The sequence below is a fragment of the Sceloporus occidentalis genome, unplaced genomic scaffold, assembly GCF_023333645.1.
Source record: "Sceloporus occidentalis isolate IW3139 unplaced genomic scaffold, rSceOcc1.0.p SCAF_6, whole genome shotgun sequence".
NCBI classification, from domain to species: Eukaryota; Metazoa; Chordata; class Lepidosauria; order Squamata; family Phrynosomatidae; genus Sceloporus; species Sceloporus occidentalis.
The window spans coordinates 139,566,564-139,589,329 of NW_028316986.1; the positions used below are offsets into that span (position 1 = coordinate 139,566,564).

Consider the following 22,766-nt stretch of genomic DNA (forward strand, 5'->3'; position numbering starts at 1 on the left):
CCAATATACCATTAGTTCTTAACTTCCCTTCAATATGCCTTTGATCATAAGCAAATCTGAGTGGTTTTGTTTAGTTTTGCTTTCGGGGTAGTTGTTGTTGTTGACAAACAAAATATACATAGCCTCCAAATATCTAAATTTGTCCTGAACAGACTCAATTAATCCTTTGTGGTTGCTTGCTCAGCTGCTTTTACATTATTCGAGTTTCGCTCTCTCCCCCCCCCCCCCCTTTTTAGTTCTTTGTCCACAGCTTACTTTCATTGGTGCAAACTGAGTTCAAGATGCAAAAGTAGTTTTCACCCAGTTAACTCAACAGGAGAGAGAGAGAGAAAGGAGGGGAACAGAATTCAAGGATTCTTAAAGAATCCAAGTGCCCATTCCTAGACATGTTGAGTATTATACTGAAAACCACTGAAGTCACATAAGTTGGTAAAGGGTTCTCTATAATAAATCCAGGTTCAGGGGGCATTTTAGAGTTATGCTTTATTGCAGAAATTGTACAGAAGTAGAGCTACAAGGTAGGCATTTTATGACATTGCAACCTGAAAAGTTGGAACAACCTCCCTTGTTGCTTTTAACAGGAAAAAATGTATCCCAACAAATGTACTAGGGAAAGAAAACTATTGGCAATTTTTTTTGGGGGGGCGGACAAAAACAAAAATACAAGGGTTGGGGATCACTCAAAACAAATTATCAATCTCAGATCCTGGCTCTGGCTTTTTGAATATTGTGGAATACTCCTTGATTCTCTAAAAACAAATGCAGGCTTAAGGCATTTTTTTTTCTCCACAGTACTTACAGACATTTTTATACACCACTAGAATTCTCACTGCAGTCAGAAAAATCTATTAAGTCACTGAGTATTTAAAAAATAAAAACTATCTGAATGAGAATATAGCAAATTAATGGTTTGCATTTCCAGTACACAAGCCTATAAAATATATATGCCTACCTCACATAAGAAAGCACCATCTGACAAAGAAGCTCCCTTTTACAAAGTCTTTTTACACCTGCCCAGTTCCCACTTTTCCTCCTTATCCTTTGTTTAGCTGGAAGTGTTTTTTTTAGCAGTAATACAGGCTGTGTCCGCAGTGCAGAAACAATCCAGTTTGACACCATCTTAACTGTCATGGCTCAATGCTATGGAATTTTGGAAACTGTAGTTTTGAGAAACATTAGCCTTCTCCATCAGAGAGTTCTGGTGCCACAACAATACTGTTCCCAGGATTCCATAGCACTGAGCCATGCCAGCAAAAATGGTGTTAACTTGGATTATTTCTGAAGTGCGGATTCAGCCACAGACTTTTGGATTCGGTTGCAGCAGTGTGTCTGCAATAAACCATGCAATAAAAAAAAAGTTGAGCTTGGAAAAAATGGGATTCTAGTGAAACCGGTCCTATCGCAGCACAACAGGCAAGGAAAACAGCAGCTGCATTCAGAGTCCATTACTGAGTAGGCATGAATAGCAAAACTGAGAGAAAGGGGGGAAGTGAATAAACGTACATCACCAGCTCCCTCTTGCATATTTTTTTTAAAAAAGTAGAGGTCTATAAGTATGGCCACAAAAATGGAAACCATTAGAAAAATGGAGAGTAGTGGAATAATGAATTATTGTTGTATACCTTTTGGTGGTGGTGGGGGGAACCTTTTCAATTAGTCTCTAGCAGATTCAAAATGTTTCCGTTTACTAATGCAAAGCTGGCAAGAAAGTAAAATAGTAAAAAAGGAAGGGAATTGTTCAATGTGACAAAAGTGCTTGAACAAGTTTCTTTAACAATGTTCATTGATTTAATTTAGAAAATGAGAGATACGCTTCCATTAGGAAATCACCTAAGGTGTTTTTGTTCACTTTCAAGGGTACAAAGGGACACTGAGGTAAACGACAGTTGGGAAACAGAAAGGTTTTCTGCTTATATCCCTTTGTTCAGTCATCAATAAACTTTTTATTGTTTTGATTAATCAGAATACAGAAAGCTAAAAGCTAAGCACTGCAGTTGGTTAAATGACAAAAAATAAAATTTGTCCTGTCTCTTATATTGTACAAAGCATAGTTTTGGACAGAAGTCATAACTCAAGGGTATTCCTGCCAAATGCAGTGCAATAGCTTCTTCTAGCACTGTTAGCATATGTGCATACTTATAGAAACCAAAAGGTCTATGACTTTTGACACCGATCCTGGCCTCTCTCTTCACACATTGACAGCCTTATGCAGCATTTGCATCTCCAAACATGTTACTGCTCTGACACATGCTGACCTGTTGTATCAACACTATTCCACTGGTCTACTGGTGTAATAAAACCAGGGATTGCACCGGTTAGGGAACTAGAAGGTCCTGACCTGATGTGCACTGCTAGGCCCCCAGTGCTCAGCCAAGCTATTCTTTCTTTAGTCTTAAGCAAAATCCCAGAAAAGTTTGTTGTCCATGTCTAACATTTACAATATATCAGGTTGTGAATGAGAACAAAAATTTTCACGTATGGAAACCCCCACCCCCCCACCCCAACTCATTAGGGACCAAGTACTGGATTGTTTTCAACCCATTGGAGACTTATCACCAAATTATGTGTATATTATTTCAAAATTGGTCTGTACCAACTTAATTACAAATTGGGCAATTTGATTAAATTGTTATTCTCCTATCTTCTAATAAGGTTAGATTTTTCTCTTCTCAACGCTTTCTTTCATGCTGAAGAAAGACCTATGGGCTTGCACGGGTAAGGGGCCATGTGATATGTTTTACACTAAATTTTGGTCTTGCAGATATTTTGGACTTCAGCTCCCAGAATTCCAAAATGTTGGCCAAGCTACCTGAGGCTTCTGGGAGCTGAAGTCCAAAACAGCCAGAGGACCAAAGCTTGGGAAACACTGTTTTAGACCAACTACCGTAGGTGAGATGAGTGCATGCTTCAAACAGTATCCCTGTCCTCATGGCTTCTTCTTCAATCACCTTGGCATATCTCTCAAATGATTTGGAATTAATTCAGTTGCTCAGTACATTCTTACTCATAGCTGGTAGGAAGGTCCTTCAATTAGATTAGTGAGCATACCTTGGTGCGTACTCAAGATGCATCTGGAGGGAGATGCATAGTTTCTACAGCCTTCATCTCAAAGTTGGTTGCCTCAAAAGGACTTGAAAGTTGGGGAGAGATCTTTGGACTCTGGAAGCTTAAACCCATCAAGTGCAGAACAATGGAGATGTGATATAGGGTCAAGTTGTCACTGCCTTTATGGTAGGCAGACAATGAAAGAAATTGAGCACCATGTTACCAGCTCCATCACTTTGAGTCATAGTGGTACTGCTCAACAGGAGGCTGCATTTACACCCTTTCCGCATTTTTTTTCTAAATTATGCATTTTTTTTTTAAACCTTTTATTAATTAAAAAACATATTATTCACAATTCGAAATGTTTAACATAAATAGCTTCCTGCACCTTCATCATGCCATTATTATATACCAAAAAAATTACTGTATTTTCAAATTTATAAAACAGATAAATAAACTTCCAAAGTATAACATATGTCTTGAGAATTTATTACTTTCTATATTAATGTTTCCTTATGCACTAATATTTCTTGATAACTCCAATCTAATTATTGCTTTACCATTATAAATCTCCCTATCCTCTAAAAGCTAATTCGTATTGCTTAACAGTTCTTTTATATTACGTTAACTTATCCATCTTTCCATCGGTTACCACAAAAGGTTTTTAGTGTCTCCCATTCTCTCTCTACCTCTTCCTCATCCTTTCCTTGAATTATTTTTGTTAATCTATCCATTTCCATCATGTCATATATTTTTAATAACCATGCATCTATAGTTGGTGTTTCGTTACTCTTCCAATATTGTGCTAACAGTAATCTTCCTGCTGAGACCATGTATAGGATTTTACGCCAGTGTTGTTTCTCTATTTCCCATGGGATTCTATTCGTCATGTTCAGCAAATAGATTTCTGGTATTAAATCAAAATTTGTCCCAAGAATTTTTATTATACATGAATGGATTTGGCTCCAATATTTCTTTACCTTGGGGCATTCCCACCAAACGTGAAACCAGGATCCCTTTGTATTTCCACATTTCCAGCATTGATTACTGTATCCTTTATAAATTTTTGCTAGCTTTGCAGGTGTCAAATGCCAACGTAGTTCCATTTTTTTATAGTTTTCATGTAAGTTTTGGCATGCTGTAAATTTTCTAGTTCTTTCCCTGGCATATTGCCAGCTTTTCAACTCAATAGTCTTTCCCAGGTCCTTAGCCCATTGTATCATTGAATCTTTTACTATGTTTTGTTCTGTCTTCCTTTGTAATAGAATTTTATAGAATTTAGATGTTATTTTCTTTTGTTCTTTCCGCAAAACATTATCCAACTCGGTATTGTTAATTTCAAACTTTTCTATTGCTACATCACTTTTAAATCTTTCTATCAGTTGGAGATATAAAAACCAGTGTTTTTGGATTTCCATATTTTTTATGTCTTCTATCCTTTTAATCTTGTAGTTGTTTAAACAATCTTTAGTTATTATATCCTCATATCTCAACCAACTGGAGATCTGTGTTCTGTTGCAAAAAGCTTCATGGGGGGAGACCCAACCTGGTATTTTCATATAAAAAAGCTGCTTCACCTTAAGCCATGCTGTTAGAATGGCTTTCCGTACAAAGTGGTGTTCAAAATCCCTGTTAATCTTATGTTTATCGTACCACAAGTACGCATGCCATCCGTAGCGGTTATTAAAGCCTTCTATGGCTAGCAATTTCTCATCTGTCAGGTTTATCCACTCTCTCACCCAGGTTAAGCAGTTTGCTTCAAAATACAGTTGTAAATCCGGAAGGTCAAATCCTCCATTCATGTTAGTATCTATTAAAGTTTTCCATTTAACACGTGGCTTCCTACCTGCCCACACGAATTTCCTTATTTCTTTATTCCATTCTTCTAGTTTTTTTGAGTTGGATATTATTGGAATGTTAGTAAATAAATAATTAAGCTTGGGTAACACAGACATTTTAATGGCAGCAATTCTTCCGGAGAAGGAAAGGTTTAACTTTGACCATTTCAACAAATCTTGTTTTATTTTCTTCCATATGGGTATATAATTGTTTTCAAAAAGCTCAATGTTTCTATTGGATATCCATATCCCTAAATACTTGGTTTTTTTCACGACCTTACACTTCGTGGATGCTTGTAATTCATTCTCCTCTTTAGAGGATAAATTCTTTGCTATTATTACAGATTTTTGCACATTTATTTGCAGGCCCGACACTATACCAAAGTTTTGAATCACTTCAATAACTTTGTGTATACAGGAATTTGGGTTCTCAAGGAATACCACCAAGTCGTCCGCGTAGGCTTTTAGCTTGAATTCATATTTCTTAATTTTCACACCAACGATTTCGGGGTCCTTCCTAATTTTGTTATTGAGATCCTCCATTACAGTTATAAATAACAGGGGGGATAATGGACATCCCTGTCTAGTTCCTCGTCGGATATCAAATTGTTGGGATCTTTCGCCATTAATCAATAACCTTGCTGTTTGAGCGGAGTATATACTTTTTATCCAACTGAGATATCTATCTCCAACACCAAGGTTCTGTAAGGTTCTTATCATATAATCCCAGTTTAAGCTGTCAAAGGCTTTATAAGCATCTATGAAGAACATTCCCAATTTCCTTTGAATGTTTTTTTCAAAAAATTCTATCAAATTTAACACCGTTCTGATATTTTGTTTTAGATATCTTGTGGGCAGGAAGCCAGTTTGATCTTGATCTATTTGCAATACTAACACTCTTTTTAACCGTTCTGCCAAAATATGTGCAAAGATTTTATAATCTGTGTTGAGTAGAGAAATTGGTCTATAGTTCTCCACACAAGTATTGTCCTTTCCTTCTTTAGGGATTAATGTTATATCATTTAAGGTCCATGAATCTGGAATGCCTTCCTCCTCGATCTTGTTCATTGTATTTTTTAAGGGAGTTATCAATACATCTTCTAATTTTTTATAGTACAAAGCTGTAAAGCCGTCCGGCCCTGGAGATTTATTCAATTTCAAGCTTCTTATGGCTTTCCTTATCTCATCTTCTGTAAACTCACTGTTCAATCTGTCATGTATATGTTTTGGTATTTCTTCCCATTTTTGTTTGTTAATATTTTCTTGTATAAGGATTTCCCTTCCTTCTAGGTCTGAATTTTTCTTATATAAATTTGCGTAGAAGTTAACAAATTCCTGCTTTATTCCTTCTTGCGTAGTTATAACTTCCTTATTTACACAGATCTTTTCTATTCGATTTCTTTTCCGATTTTGTTTCAATTTTTGCGCTAACCATTTTCCATTTTTGTTGGCGTTTTCGAACCATTTTTGTTTGACTAACTTCATGTTTTTTCCCACTTCTCTCGTTAGTTCCGCTTTCAATTGTTTCCGCAATACTTCCAATTGTATTTTTGTCTTCTTAGAAGATGGGTCTTGCATTAATTCTTGTTCTTTTTGCTGCATTTTTCCCTCAATTTTCTCCTGTTTTTCATTTCTTAATTTTTTCAAGTATGCTCCACGACGTATTAACAGGCCCCGAACGAATGCTTTAGAGGCATCCCATATTACCTTATCTTTTGTTTCCATATTGTAATTGTCTTGGAAAAACATTTTTACTTGTGATTTCAACTCTTCTAAAAAAGTCTCGTCAGCGAGAATATTATCATTTAATCTCCAATTATAATTGTTTCTCCTTATTTTTAGTTCTAGTAGCATCGGTTTATGATCTGATTCTGTTTTTGGTAGTATACACATTTTATCCAACATTTTATCTAATGTATTGGTAATTAGAAACATATCTATGCGAGAGGCTGAATTATACTGTTCTGAAAAAAAAGTATATCCTGGAGTTTGATCATATAATTTAGTCCATACATCTTCCAAATCAAATTGTTCACATAGACTGAAAAAAGAGTTCGGTAGTTTCCCTTGGTTTTTCCTTACTTTCTTATCAGATTTCCTATCTCGGATGGGTTTTATTACCCCATTCCAGTCACCTGCCATCAGAATGTTTGTAGTTCGTTGTTCTGCTATTTCCTTTTCCAATTTTTTATAGAACTTTGTTTTGTCACTAATAGGTGTGTATACTCCTACTAATAGAATTTCCTCATCTTTTATTTTAATTTTAACACCCACATAATGACCCTCCTGATCTTTAAAACATTCTTTGGCCTGGATATTACTTTGGATATAAAGAGAGACTCCACCTTTTTTCTTTTCGTTATTTGAACTAAATAATTGGCCTAACTTCCAGTTTGTTAAATATTTCACATCCTTTTGTTTTATTTTAGTTTCTTGTATACACAGTATATCGAAGTGTTTTTTCTCTAAATAATGAAATATTCGTCTCCTTTTGTAAATAGAATTCAAACCTTTAATATTCCAAGAACAAATCTTAATATTCATAGTCCAAGTTTTTCAATAAGATACATTAACAAGTAATACAGATAAAATAAAAAAATTTGGCACTTTGTGCCCAGACCAACACTATATAGTACTCTCTCCTTCTCTCGCAATGTTTCCTTGATCCAAGTTTCTCTCTGATTCTGTTTCTGCCCTGTTTAAGTCCTCTTCCCTTTGCCTGTTTGTTTTGTCCTCCTCTTCTTTGCTCAATCTGGCTTCTTTTTGCTTGGATTGGGATCTCGTTTCTATGCTCCCTTTTCTTTCTTGTTCGTACTTTTGCAGTTTTTTACAGAAATTCTCAGCTTTTTCTTTCGTATTTATTTTGTATCTCCTCTGTCTGTACATGAATGACACTCCTTCTAGCCTGTCCCAAGCATAGTTTATATTATGTTTAGATAACAGTTGTGTCAAATTTCTATATTCTTGACGCCTTTTCAATATTGCCATTGGAATATCTTTAAAAATCCCTATAGGTTTATCTTCAATTATCAATTTATCCTTATAACTTTTTTGTAGGATTTCTTCGCGTACTTTTGTTCTTGTTAGACATATTACAATGTCTCTGGAAAGTTGTCTCTCTTTGGCTAGCGCTGAGTTCACGCGAAAGATCTTGTCCACGTCGTATTCCAGTTCTGCCTCTGTTATCCCAATAAATTCGGCTAAGTGTGGGATTATTGTTTTGTATATGTTTTCCTGTGCCGTTTCTGGCACCCCACGAAGTTTTAGACACCTTTCACGATATCGTAGTTCTTGTATCAAGGATAAGTTTTCTTCTGACCTCTGTTTGTCTGATATATGTTTCATTTCCTCCTCAAGACTCGTTGTCTTGGTTTTGAGCAAACTGACATCCTTTTTCAGAATAGTAAATTCATTAGCAACAGAGTCCAGTTTCTTCTCAAACTTCTCCAGTCCTCTATTGAGATTTTCACTTGTTTCTTTCCTGTTATCCTGTAATTCTTGTCTTATTTCTGCCTTAAAATTCCGCATTTCATCCACTAACATTTGGATTGGGTCAAGTTGTTTATTAGCCATATCTGAAGAACCTCTTCTAGTTTGTGCTGGTATTTGTGGTCTAGTTTGTTGTGGTTTCTGAGTTGAAGTCATAATCTATAGTCAGGTTTCTTATTTCACAATAATACACTTTGCAATATCAGTTTGATTTCTAAATATTCATACAGACATACAAAGTAAGGTTGAGTCAACAATATTATAGTATGGGACAGAAGTTATTAATATTATTTTATCTCCAAGTTCCCTATACAATCTTAAATTCAGACAGTTCATTCATAAGTACATGAGATGTCAATAGTTGTTCAATATAGTCTTGGAAGCTTTAAAAGAGAAAAAGAAAAAAAAAAGAAGAAGAAAAAAAGAAAAAACCCAATAGGATGCTATACAAGTTATGTTCTCCAAAAATAGCCTACAACAGCAGACCTGTGTCCTCTGTACTTGCGTTGTCTTGCAGTAAGTAGTATATATCTTGGGCATATATTACCTATATTAGATGACACCGACAGTAGTAACTAATATTATCACTCTTATTCAACACTCTTGTTTAACACTATAAAGCTATAGATATTACATTTCACAGATAGGTCTGATTATGTATCACATTGAAAGGAAAAGGGGAAAAAAGCCTTGCTTTTTTAACTATCCACAATTATCAAAGTAGGAATAAGCAGCAGTGATTATATAAGTTCAGTTCACACATGCAGCAAATGAGCAGCTGAGTAATAGTAGCTTCTTCCAGAGTAGAGGGTTTATATTACAAATGAAAATATAAGAGAGCCTTGTAAAATTAGGCTCCCTCTGCCAGTATATTTCCCTTCTTCTGTTACCAAAGAGTTAATTTACTCCAAGCTCATTCACTTGCTTCAGCTATTCCTCCACAGCAGGATATCAGCAATTATCTCTCCAGAGTCTTTAACAGCTTTAAAGTTTCAGTACAGCTGCACTAAGTCTTTCCTTTCCCTCTTTTCTTTTCTTTTCTTAATGTCCATGCAATTAAGAACTTATAATCCAATCAGCGAGAGCCAAGGTCCAATTAGTCAAAGTAAGTTTGTTGTTTCCAAGAATAATAGGGAGTGAGTGGTAAAAAAAATATCAGTCACTGCAACTCCTCTTTAAACTTCCCCCCTTTCTTCTTAATGGTTACAGTCTCAACAAAGGAATGGAAGAGACCCTTTCACCATTCAAGGAGTAATTGTCTCAAAAGCATATGTTATTTACATCTCAAGAGGAGGCACAGGATGATCCTTCCTCCCTGCTAGGGCTTTTGTAGCTTTACAAGAGGAGAGAAAAAAAAAAATTCCTTCTTAGTTGTTACATTAGTGTGTCCCTCTTTCACAAATGGGATATAACCCCAGGAAATATTATCAGTGTCCAATGATTCAGTCCTCTTCAGTGTAATTGAAAATAAAGTTGGTTCTCCTTCAGCATAGAGGGACTCTCAGAAAGGTTATAGCCCTTGGGTGAGTCAGATATAATAAAGAGAAGGGGGAGACCTTTTCTTTAACTTTTCTCTGTTTTTTTGTGGGCTGTTCAGAGTCCAGATAGGTCTTTTTACCCCCAAAAAGAAAATACAATCGTCTCACTTACTTTCCATGGAGTTAGAAACCGAAGGTTATAAAGACTCCAAGATACAAAATGTTATCTTCAAAGAAGCGCTTTTGCCCCTTTTTAAAGCCGTGTGGTGGTTAGAGCCATTTTCCAGCGCACCTTCAAAGGCTGCCGAGTTGCACCTCTCTGCTCTTCGGAGCCTTATCTCGCCCACTCTCCCAGACGGGCTCCTCCTTCAAGCAGTCTTTCTAGCCCCTTTCTCAAGGGGTTATTAGCAGCGGTTTGCTGCTGCAGTGTAAACTCGGAGGGCACTCCAACGGGTCCGGAGCAAGAGCTCCTCCGCTGCGTGTCCAAGCACCTCCTACCACGGCCGGAAGTTTCCAAACTCTAAATTATGCATTTTAGTTGTGGACATTTCTCAGATATCTACATGACTTCATGCCCATTGTTACAGGCCAGAGAAATTAATTGACAACATCTCAGCCTGATAACAGAACACGAAAAAAGGGCATATAGCCTAGTAGAAACCTATAAATGGTAGAATATGGTGCTTAAGATTCATGACAGTTTCTGCCCATTTTCCATCTTGAAATAAAAGAAGGCAAATACTTGTTTAGATTTCAAGTCTGCAAAGAACACCAGAGATTCCTTTTAAAAGTGTACACAAAAACTGCAAAGAATGACCTCAGGTTATCCTATGAGTTAATTCATTAGATACCTGATAAAAGGTAGTAGGGTGTATTCTAAAAGTAGGGCGTGTACTAGTCTACTGTACAGAATGAAAAGATAAGGTCCAAACCTCTGATTCGATAAGCAATGCTCTGTCTGGAAGTTAATAAAGTGAGAATAAAAGAGCTAAGCTAGGGCCACATAATTAGGCTGCTTAAGCAATGATGTAGCCTTGCCAAGGAAAGTTCCTGATAAATTGAATAACTGGACATGCTGCCCTAGAAATACCTGATAAGATAGGGCTAGGATAGATATATGCTTACATGTGATCAATACAGTTAGGACTTGCTTAAAAGTTGCTTAAGAAGAGTAATCTTTTCTGTAACAGATGACACTGTATCCTGTCATGAATGAATGTTTAAATATCAAGATGAAAGTCCAGATGAACATGATAGCTATATGATTTAGTATAAGATGCCTTACGTGTAATGGTACGGGTTGTAATGAAGTTGAAGTGCCGAAACATTGCTATGTTTCTGTCTGAGGAGAATGTGTGTTTTAGTTATGCTTTTAACTTGTGTATCTTTTTGTGTTAACCTTATACTGTTTAATCTAGATGATTTTAATTGTTTTAAAAATTATTGTAAAGTCTTTTAAAATGTTTTTTATCTTGTTATCCAGTTTTGGTCCCTTTCTGGGAGAAAGGCTGCATAGAAATGAAACGAAATGAAATAAGTGTGTGTGTGTGTGAACATTTATAACAATAGCCTAAAAGAGTACCAAAAGAGTCTGTTCAGGCCCATAGAAATATACTGGAACCCCAAGACATTAAAATGTTTAAGTGGAGTGTTGATGTTTAATCTGACCTGTCTAGTTCAACTGTTATCGTAAATTGGGTAACCAGAACTTAATAAAGATGACCCCAGATGGAATCCAGAATTCACTAAGAAGTGGCAAGGACCCTCAGTCCCACAGTCTAAAAGATATGGGTGAGGAATGGCACCTGTTTCACCATCCTCACTTCTGAAAAGCTGTCCAAGCCTCACGAATTTAAGACAAGATACAGTCTGCTCTGATGGCGATGGTCCAAAACATACTGCAGAAATAATCCAGTTTGAGACTGTTTTAACTACCCTGGCTAAATGTTAGGAAATTCTGGGAACTGTAGTTTTGTGAGACATTTAGCATTTTTTGTCAGAGAGGTCTGGTGCCACAATAAACTACAGTTCCCAGGATTGCTTAGCACTGAGCCAGGGCAATGTGTGGTTTGGACCTATCTCACTGTGAATCAGGTACTTCTGTATGGAATTGTGTTATCTAACAAATGTCATTTCCCATTCCTACATACAGAACCCATGTCTGAAGAGCAGCAGTGCTTCTCTATCTGGATGAAATAACACGTTGGTCAGCCAGTCTTGTGCTACTTTTGACAGTTGATGTGTTCCTTGGATAAGTCATATCTATGTACACCAGGGCATTTTAACTCTGAGAGAACAGAATTATTAGACTCTTTTAGTCTGAACAAGTTAACAGTTGAAGGAATCACCACCTGAGGAGTCCATCCTCCATGGGCCAGCAGAACATGTTTCTTTGCTCATTGCTCCAAACCCAAAGGGGTCTGTGATGCTACTACCTTAAATTTGTTAGGGTTCACATAGTGGTACTCTGTTAACCAGGGTTGCTTGGCATGCACTCTTACCCAGGAGACAGAGCCCAGGGTGGTTCACATCAAAATGTAATGCTGAGTAAGTTTTATGAGAAGAGACATCTCCTGATAAATAAACCATGTTCTGCTGAGGAAGAGGAGAGAGATATATAGCAAGAGCGAAAGAGACAGAGCTCAAGGGGCTTATGTAGAGGATAACCCTTAGATTTGAAGGCTTAGATAGTAAGACATTTGCACTGCTGAGGACATCTCATCTAAACAATATGGCTCCACTCCAGTATTTCTTCTCCAGTACATTCACTAAATGCTCTTTTGAATGCTTAAATAGAAGTACAGTGGAGACAAGAAGGAATGGCAATAATCTGCAATGGCAAATAGTGGAAAGCACCAGAAAGCACACACTGCACTGCAAAGTAAATCAATAAAGAAGATATAAATAATGCAACAATGTAAAATGATCTATTGCATGTGAATTAAATTAAAGTGGCACAAATTAGATATAAACTGAGAATTAGAAAAACCCAAGCAATACCTACATTAACACAGAAGGAATTACAACTATGAATGGGAAGGAGGGGGGTATCTAGTTAAATAACAACACAGGATGACAATAAGAAGAAGGGCCCTACCTCCAGTCCATCTGCCTTGGTCCAGTCCTCAGAGGAAGAGAAGAACCATGGGATCAGACCTCCTTTCCCACCACCATTCCCTCCTCCTTTTGTATCATGTCTTTTCAGATTGTAAGTCTGAGGGCAGGGAACCATCTGAATAACTATCTGTAAGCAGCTCTGAAAGCTTTAATGCTGAAGAGCGGGGTATAAATATCGTAAATAAATAACATAAATAAAAAATCACAATAGTTAGATCGATTTACATAGTAGTTGTATGCTTTCTCGCACTTTCTCCTATTTGGTTTTGGTTTTCACTGTTATTTGAACAATCTTCAATAGTCTGCATTGCTGGTCTTCCTTCATGATCTCATTCTCATTACTTATTTGATGCCTATCATTCTGTTTGAAGGGTTTTCCTATATACTGCAATGCTGAAAATATTCTAACCATTACAGTGTGCATATATCTATAGTAGAATTTTTGAAGGTGCAGTATCTGTTGATTAAAACAATAAATATTTGATTCCTTCTGAAATAAATTTGCATTGTGGAAAATTTGTAAAACCGATACAGTACCTTTAGAACTCAGATGTTCATGAGAGTCCATTAAATTGCAGGCATCTCAGTAACCCTTAACTAAGAAAACAGCACACTACTTTATATGGGGGAGGCATGAAGAACCCATACAAAGAAGTGTATAACATGAAAATGACTGCATAAAAGCCACTGTTTTTTTAGTTCAACAAGTTTCACAAATGCTACACCTGATCATCATTCCCCATTTCAAATTAGTCGAGACGCTATCAGTACTAGACAAAGAACGAACTCCCTTACTTTGAGGCTGAAAAGATTTACTTATTTATTTATTTAGTGCACCATTTATTCAATCAGTTCCCCAAATTAACTGTTCAGGAGCTTGAGGAGCAGCTTAATGACATGCCAGTTCTTTTGGGCCCATGATAATGTGTTTTGTCCTCTCTGATAACGTCAGGTATCTATCATTATAAAGAGAAGAGGCAGTGCAATTTCTCGGTTGGAAATTCCGAATTACCTTTTGTGTTACTTAACAGGTTATGTTCCCTACTAGTAAAGAAAACAAGTCTTTGACAGTCCATTTCAGATGAATATTCAATAAGCCCAATTAGCATGGCAAATACATTTGTCTGTCTGTCTGTCTGTCTGTCTGTCTGTCTGTCTGTCTGTCTGACACCGATTCCAATGCAAGGGTTGTTTGATTTTTTACTATCCTCACTTGCTTCACAGGAGCAGTTATGGGAAAGAGGAGAATTAAATCCTCCTTCTTAATGCACTGTTGTCCACACTAGCCCCTGCACTTACATTTGAGTAAAGACAGTGCACATAGAGAGCATCATGCTTCATCTTAAACATAACATGTAACATTAAACATAACCTTCTGATTCCTTTCTAACTTGCTATTCCAACTTCTCCCTTTTATTTTTAGCAAATATAAAATCCATAGACCAGAAGTGAGTAAACACAGTCAGAAAGCCACATACCACTTCCCAGGGATTTTCCTATGCCCTTTCCAGGTGGCACTCAATGACCAACACCTTGATATGAAAAGGGGCTGCCAATGATCTGTTGTTAGTTTGTGACATATCTAAGATTTGTAAACCTGTTCTCCTGCTCTGCTGGGATGTCATATTTACCTTGTAGTTACATTGTCCACATTGCAGGTGGAAAGCCTGGGTAATGATCAGCAATGTCTAGAAATCTGTGAGAAATAGTTTGATTTTTTTTTTCCTCACAGAGTTTGACTGCTTTACTGAATGACCCTTTTAATTTTATTATTACCTCACCTTTCCGGCACAAAATAGAGCCCAGAGCACTAAAAAAAAGAGAGAAAACCTTAAGCCAATAAAACAGTTGAATTAAAAACATCAAATGCATGAAATGCAATTAATACTTTTTTTCTTTTCAAAAAATACTTGGCCCAACAGAGTGGAGATTTTACTGCAGATTAACTGCCAAAGACCTGCCTGAATAAAAAGGTGGCAGGCTTGGCAGAGAGACAGCCTAGGCTCTTTTGGAGTTCCAGAGCTAGAGCATATGAAAAATAACAGAACAAGGGACTAAGTGCACATCTTAAAATAATATCCTCAGCCTATTCTTGGACCACAGATTCACATATTTTTGTATCATATTCATTTTTAGAAGTTCTTACCTGAGAACTTATCACTGAGAGTCTATCAAATGATGCTGTAAGCCAAGGAAAGGTTTGTAGAGAAAACCACAAGCAGGCTTTAAAAGAAAAGTTGTGAGCAATTTCTGTTTAAATTACTTCCGTTTTTGTGTTCACACACTTTCCACAGGAATGTTCAAAAGGGGACTGAGGCTACTGGAGGTGAGTGGCACATAATAGGTGTTACGCTTTTGAAAAAGGGACCCAAGAAAATTAGAAATCATTACCAAGATAAGGAGGCCTTTGGCGGAAAACTTGGAAAAGAGAACTGAGGCTGTGACTGCTAGAAAAACAACAAGACAATTTTCATCTATGTTTTACTGCTTGGCAAACCAGCCAGATTACAGATTTATGCCATCTCTACATTACTTTTTCATATTCAAGCATGCTTCAACATTCACTTTATCCTTTCTTTGAACTTTTCAGATTTTCTAACACAGGTTACACAAGGTCAGTGGGAAAAAGCATTGTTCCTTTGATCTGCAGCAGCTCCTCAGTAGGAACAATCTCAGGGGGATGAATTCAAGCCTTTGAAACACAGCATGCTGAACTAAAATTAAAGCCAATTTTACTTCGTTCTGATTAAACTAAATTATCATCAAAAGTAAATGGATGGGAGCAAAAGGAAATAATTCACTGACTAGAAAATTCATTGATTTCTCCCCACTGTTGTTGGATGCATACTACAAATTAGAATCAGATCTACTGCCTGTGAAAAGATGTTGCCTGAAATATCCCATCTCACCATGGTAGTAATTTTTTCTGGGTTCATGCCTATTCTGCACAGATCATCTTGAAATCCATTTTATTCCAATTTTATAAAGGACATGAAACCGAATTGGTAGGGAAGATCTGCCTCCTCGAGAGGTATAGAAAAAAATAGATTGTGGTTGTTGCTTTGTTGTTTTTACATGCAACAATGTGAAATGTATGGCTGACTGTAGGTGAGGGTTGCAGTCTTCAACTGTGTGGGGTAATTTAAATTTCCCAGGGGTTTAACCTTTTAAAGGAAACAAATATATATAAATATGAAAACTAAACCTGTTAGAGTCTGTATTTCATTAGCAGAACAGCAAAAGTGTGACTTTGCCTAACTTTGCTTTCCTAAAGAATCAAGACTTAGGAGTTTATTGGATGCACTTTTTGGCCCATTCTGGGCATGGGCTGGAGGTGCGTGAGCAAAGGAAAACAAATTTGATCACACGCTAAACTATTGGAAAGCCATCGCCATGCCATCGTCTGACCATTACCCATCCCTGAGCTGGGCTCAGCTGCCTGATTTTGCTCCACCGGAAATGGTCAGGCAATGGCATGGCGATGGCTTGCCAACAGTTTAGTGTGCGATAAAATCTGTTTTCCCTTGCTCATGCGCATCCCCAACCCATACCCAGAATGGACCAAGAAGTGCATGCAATAAACTCCTTACTTAAAAAACCAACAAACATGTAGCTTGTAGTTTAAAAAACAATGATGGGTTTAATATATATATTTACATAAAAATAAATCCTAATCTAACTGGTGAAATTTTAGGTAAAGAAATAAATAAGTCTCAATATCTTTTTAGATATCAGAAAGATGGGAGAAGCTACTGCTTACTGACTGCTGGCTGCAGTTACTAGCAGTTTAGAATCTTGGGAGAGAGCTATTAAACTGCTTCCAAGATTGAGTGACAGGAGTCACATGATAGATAGAATGAGAAAGAGGGAGAGAGCCCCTATCAGGAGACAGGAGAATGCAAATATATTCCAACAGTTTTATACTAAAAGAAACAGTGAACATTCATTCCTACACAGATGTGTCCTGCCCTCTTTTTACTTGAAGCCAAAGAACATCTGAATCTGTATTTCAAAAAAATGCCCCTCATTGAAGAACTAACTGTTCAGAGTTGCAGTGAAAGAAGCAGGCTTGCTTAGACTTTAAAAAAGCATTGATTACAATTCACCTTCAAAATGATATTAGCATAGCTAGGGAAAAGACCCAGACAGAACAACAGATCAAAACTGAAATGATGACATGTGCACAAGCCTAAGATTATTATTTTTTACTCATCATGCTAAATGTTTTCTAACAATTTAATTAACTCTCTTTGTATTCTTCACATCTTTGAGGTTTTATCTCATGAGCTAGGCTGGGGACATCAGTTGTGTGATACCACCAAGGGAATATTAGCTTTGTTTCTTCCATGCCACCACACTACTGAAACTGCCCTCCCCTTCCCTCAGTCTCTTTTCCTTATGATCCCTCTGTATACTGAAATTGCTCATTTATTCTCTTTGTGGTAATCTTTCTAATTAGCAAGGTGTTTTACGATGCTAGCAAAATCAGTGTACAGGTGTACACTCAGATTCTACCCATGTTAATTTGTGTATAAACGTGCATATAATTTTAGGTTCTTTTAGAAATACATACTCTTTTTTTGTACGTTGGACCCTTCTTCACTCCTGTTTCCACAGCTTCCCTTAGTTTGCCCCCTTTGTCTTTCCTTGCAGGACCTAATAGAGCAAAGCCACTCTATTAGTATGCAGAAGGAAGAGTAAAAATAGGCTTCATTACCAATTTAGGGAAGCTGAGGCACATTCAGGAGTGAGAGATACCTCACACAGGGGTCATAGAGCAAACTGAGAGACAGTTTGTCTTATTAAAGCTTATGTCCTATGTCTTCAGGCTGCCTTAATGATCTCTGATGTTCACTTCAAGTCTATATCCCTAGTAATTATAACTGAACCAAACATTAATGCATGATTTTTAATGCCTTCATGAACACAATCTATCTGTTCAGGATTCAACAGACACATGGCATTACTAATTTTAATTTTAACTATTTATTACAACATTACAAACACTGAATGGTCTTAGACTGACAAAGAACTTTATTTCGAGTGCACAAACACATACAAAAAATAAATTTAACTTTGGTGCTTGCCCTGCTCTAAGCAACTGTTGTTAGCAATAGGTAGTACTTGCAACCTGACATTTGCTCTTTGTCACTAAGATAATTAATATTCACACATTGCCAAGCACTACATATTCTATACAATACTTAGGCACAGTCCCTTCTGTACTGTTTGGAGGATGTAGCATAGCTTTCTTATATATTCTTACTTACCTTAATTGAAATTTTGCCTGTAACATGGATGTTCTTATACTTCCCTCCTATATTTGTTCATTTTCTAAATTATGATGAGCTACTAAATAACTTTGTATTTCTGCTTAGCATACATACAAGATAATATCCATGAACCTAAACTGGTCATATATCAGAATTCAGCCATGAAAACCAAACCACTATTTTCCACATGCTCCCAGTCCAGCTGAGATGAGATCTTAAAATAAGTATGAAATTAATTTCTTTGAAATGAGGATTTCTCTCTCAGTTGCTTTTTGTGTATTTCCTTTCCTCCTCTCCTCATGATCTCCTCTCAATCTTGTTGGAGAGGGGGGGTAGAAATAAATATTATTATTATTATTACTATTATTATTATTATTATTATTATTATTATTATTATAGACTTTCTTAAATTAGATTGCACTGATTCACTTGAACGTACAAAGGCCAGAGTATCCCAAAGCTTTTTTCTTTGCTAGTCAAACCTTATTTTTCAATCCTATTATATATATACACCATATATTAAACCATTCCTTGTAAAATATTGTCTGTGTCACAAGATCCATCCTATGCAAATCATTGCCATACTATCATAAGCATCATTATGACACATCATACTTCTGTTAAATGGCTCTCCCACTTTCTGAGGATTGGGAATTACTTCATATCTCTCACTGCGTCTCTTGATGATACATGATGCAACAATGTCTCCCTTCACACAATTTAAAGAAATCTACATCTGAAAAATATTAAGCCGTGTTGGTTAATCCCACTGGGTAACTATGCTAACCTAAAAATCATTGCCCAAACAGCTGCATTTCCTTAGAGTTTGCATATATAGCCAATCATTTTGCAAGTACGGTACCCACGCAACTCCCTCTCTTGCATATTGTTGTCCAGGGAACTAACTGAATGCTGCATGACAGATGAGTCCAAACCATGGCATTCACTGTGCAACAAGTTTTACAACTGTGGACAAGAGCATAACTGTGCTGCTATATATTTTTCCTATGCTAAAAGTACATAGGATTTTGGCCTATGAATAAATCCAACATATAGCACCCTAAAAGAACAACCTCTTCTTAGCATAGACTGAATGCATGGAGATATAATAGGATCACATTCTTGCCTCACTCTCAAAGTGTGCATAACTGCCACCCCACCCTAGCCTATACCATTTGTATGGGACTTCTAGATCTATATATCTGTACATATGTATGCTCTTCATACAGTCAAGAATTCTGATCATACAGGGTTCCAAACTTCATGATGACGACCAGAGTGGGAAACGTGTGGTGTTCCACACACAATATTGGACTCCAAGACCCACCAGCCCCCGCCAGCATGGCCACTGTCAGGGATGGTGAGAACCAAAGATCCAATTATATGAGGAGGGCCACCAGCTCCCAACCCTTGATATATTTAGAACACAACAGCAGATTCATAGATGTGAGTGTAGAGCCAACATATATTGTTCCATTCTTGCTCTACACCTGAAGGTGCACATGTAAGGAGAAGGTGTGAAAGGCAGCCTATATTTTTCTGCCTTCTTGCCCACTTCTATATATGTGGATTAGACTGAGCAGGCTAGGTTTTGAACCCAAGTCTCCCTTCTCTTTATCCTAAAGAGAGAGATGAAAAAAATATGTATTCAGAAAACAGAAAATTATTTTGTTAGCACTGCCATTGCTTCTGATGTGACAATTCTGTTATCAATTATGTCTTTATATGCAAAACCCAAGAAAATGTCACTTTATAATTACAGGGGGGAAGAACTCCTCTGTTAATTACTGCTGTAACACATAGCTAGAAAAATCTATGGAAAGAATGTCATCTCCCAAGTTAATAAAATATTAGGTTTCTGTGCATAATTTCATAAGGCTATTATGTCATCACTCATCAAGGATGTTTCTTTGAAGGGAGCAGCAACAGTAATATGATTCACTTAGTAATGGCATATCAAAATCTCACTGTAAAAAGGAAATGTTGATGTTCTACAGCTGCTTAAGCAGCCTCTAATAAAGGTAAGCTGTTTTCACTAAGATCTGTATAAGCGTGAGCAACATTGTCAAAGACTAAAAGACAACACAAAAGGATACAAGGGGGCCAACTAAGCAGATGGCCTGCTGATTGCAGTTCATTCTAATAGTGTGGCATTTTTCAAATGGTTGAGGAGTCTTGCTTTAGTTCCTGTCAGTTTTATGGACTGATGTTTTATTACACTTTATTATACTGTATGTGCAATTCTCTTTGTATCCTACCCAGGACATATTTGGGTAGGTGAAAATTGGTCTAGGAAGGGAGGTGGGGAGTCAAAGCATAGATAAGTGTGCTGGAAAAAAAGGATTCAGAAAGATCCACAGGGTGGAGGTGGGGAATAGTGTTTGAGTATTAAGTCATACAGGATATGGCCTGGGTTCAATAGCCATCTTGGCATAATAGTAAGCTGCTGAGCCTTTTGATGAGATACAACCCTAATTGACAGCTCCAAATATCTGGAGGACCAACGTTTGAGTAGCACTGCTCTAAGTAACCTTTGAGCTGATCCATAGTGTTCAGTACCTATGACTGCAAAGAGATCTGGATCTCTGGAAGCAGACTTATCATCAAAAATGGCTGATGAGATACTCCTAGAACAATGATAGCAAGCAATGGACATACATTATAAAAGCTTCTTTGTGTTTTTTATTGGGAGCTGGAGTGGAACATGCTCACTGGCAGTGGAGATGACTTGTGTTTTCTTCCCCTACCAGGGACCCTATCGCATGGGGTTAAAAGAATTGCAATTTAGGTGTGATAAGAACCGGCTTCCTCCAAATTAATGCTCAGTTTGAGATAGGTATAAACGCTCTTTTAACCTCATGTGATAAGGTCCTAGGACTTTCCCTGCTCTCTAAGGAAAAGAGTTGTTTCAGGAAAATAAAAGCAAGTCAAGAGTGGATCTGCATTACAGTTACAGCAGCTTAATACCATTTAAACTGTCAGGGCTCCATCACATGGTATCCTGGAATCTGTGGTTTGGTAAGGTAATTAAAATTCTATGTAAACAGGCACTAGAGCTCTCTGGGGCTCTAATTTTCACTGCAGAAATAATGCAGTTGACATCGCTTTAACTACTATGGTGCCATCCTCTGGAATCCAGGGATTTGTCATTTCCAAAGCTATTTAGCCTTCGCTATCAGAGAGATTTGTTACCACAACAAACTACAAGTCCCAGGATTCCATAGGATGGAGCCATGGCAGTTAAAGTGGTGTCAAACTGTATTATTTCCCAGGGGGAAAGCAGTCTAGAAGTTAAACCTAAGCCCCCTTATGAGACTTCAAATCACAAGATACCAAAGAATTGTACCATGACAGTTAAAATGGTATGAAAAAGCTATTATGGTACAGTGTATATCATCTGGAATTTGTAGTTATGGTATTTTAAAAGCCTTAACATTGCTTTCAGGACTCATAGATCTCTATCCCTTGCAAAACTTCAATAAAATAAAAGTTGGGATGGAAGGAGGAGAAGGAAATAATTCCCATGTCAAAATCTTTTGGATTCCCCTTCTATAATAACTATTCTACATATAAACTTGAAGCTATACATCGGAATCCTGGTTACCTAGAGGCCCTTCTATGTTGCCTGTCAATTTCCTATTACTGATGTACAACAAATACAAAGAAACATTTTCCATTGTATATCAGAGCTTTCTCTGTTTATTTTAAGTCTGAATTCCACAAAGGATAGTGGTGAATAGTGATGAGTCCTGATTTTTCTGTTAGCTCAGTTTAAATTGTATTTTCTTTAAATGCCACAATTCTTTATTGCTTCTTTTGTTTTTAGATGAGGACAAACATGGGAAATGAAGAGTTTGCCACATTTTGTTTTTGTGTGTTGCAAATAGTAGAGTGACAGAGGATTCCTTCAAGCATTCCTGTGGAGTTAGATGAATTAATACCCAGCATGCACACTATGATAACTGATAGAAATGCTTCTTTCTGTTTAGCATATCTGCATGAACTGGGGAAAAAGTATTATTGGAATGGCGCTGAAGTTGGTTGTAAACCAGCTTCGGCATCATATATTACAACAGGGTGTTTCATTCCTCCTGACCCCTTTTAACAAATTCCACTTAAACGTCTTTTCTCAGTTTACATCTTGCACACTGGCACAATGTGATCTCTGTATATTAGTGGTGACCCATCCTCACTGGTACTGGTGAAACAGAGGTCATGGCACCCAGTGGCACAGCAGCCTTTTAGAAACGTAGCAGCCCACACCACAGAAAGGGGAAACAAAGTTATTTTGGGGGTTAAAGAATCCACACCGCCCTAGGAGTCACAATCCAGGGCAACCTATTGTGAGAAGTGATACATAGAGCGTGACTGAAAAGCTGAGTATATGATGGAGAGATGACAATATTTCCATGCAGGAATATTTTTCTTTTGCACAGAAAATGCTTCTCCCTGACCATTTCGGCTGGGGAGGAGATTTTGCTGGCCTCTCATTGTAGAGACCAGCATTTTAAAAGAAAACAGCATGT

General features: G+C 37.1%; 1 protein-coding gene across 3 annotated transcripts in view; it reads right to left on the reverse strand.

Moving 5' to 3' along the window:
- Positions 1-22,766, reverse strand: part of CSMD1 (CUB and Sushi multiple domains 1) — a 1,238,710-nt gene that overhangs the window by 492,871 nt on the left and 723,073 nt on the right. The gene's annotated exons all lie outside the window — the stretch shown is intronic.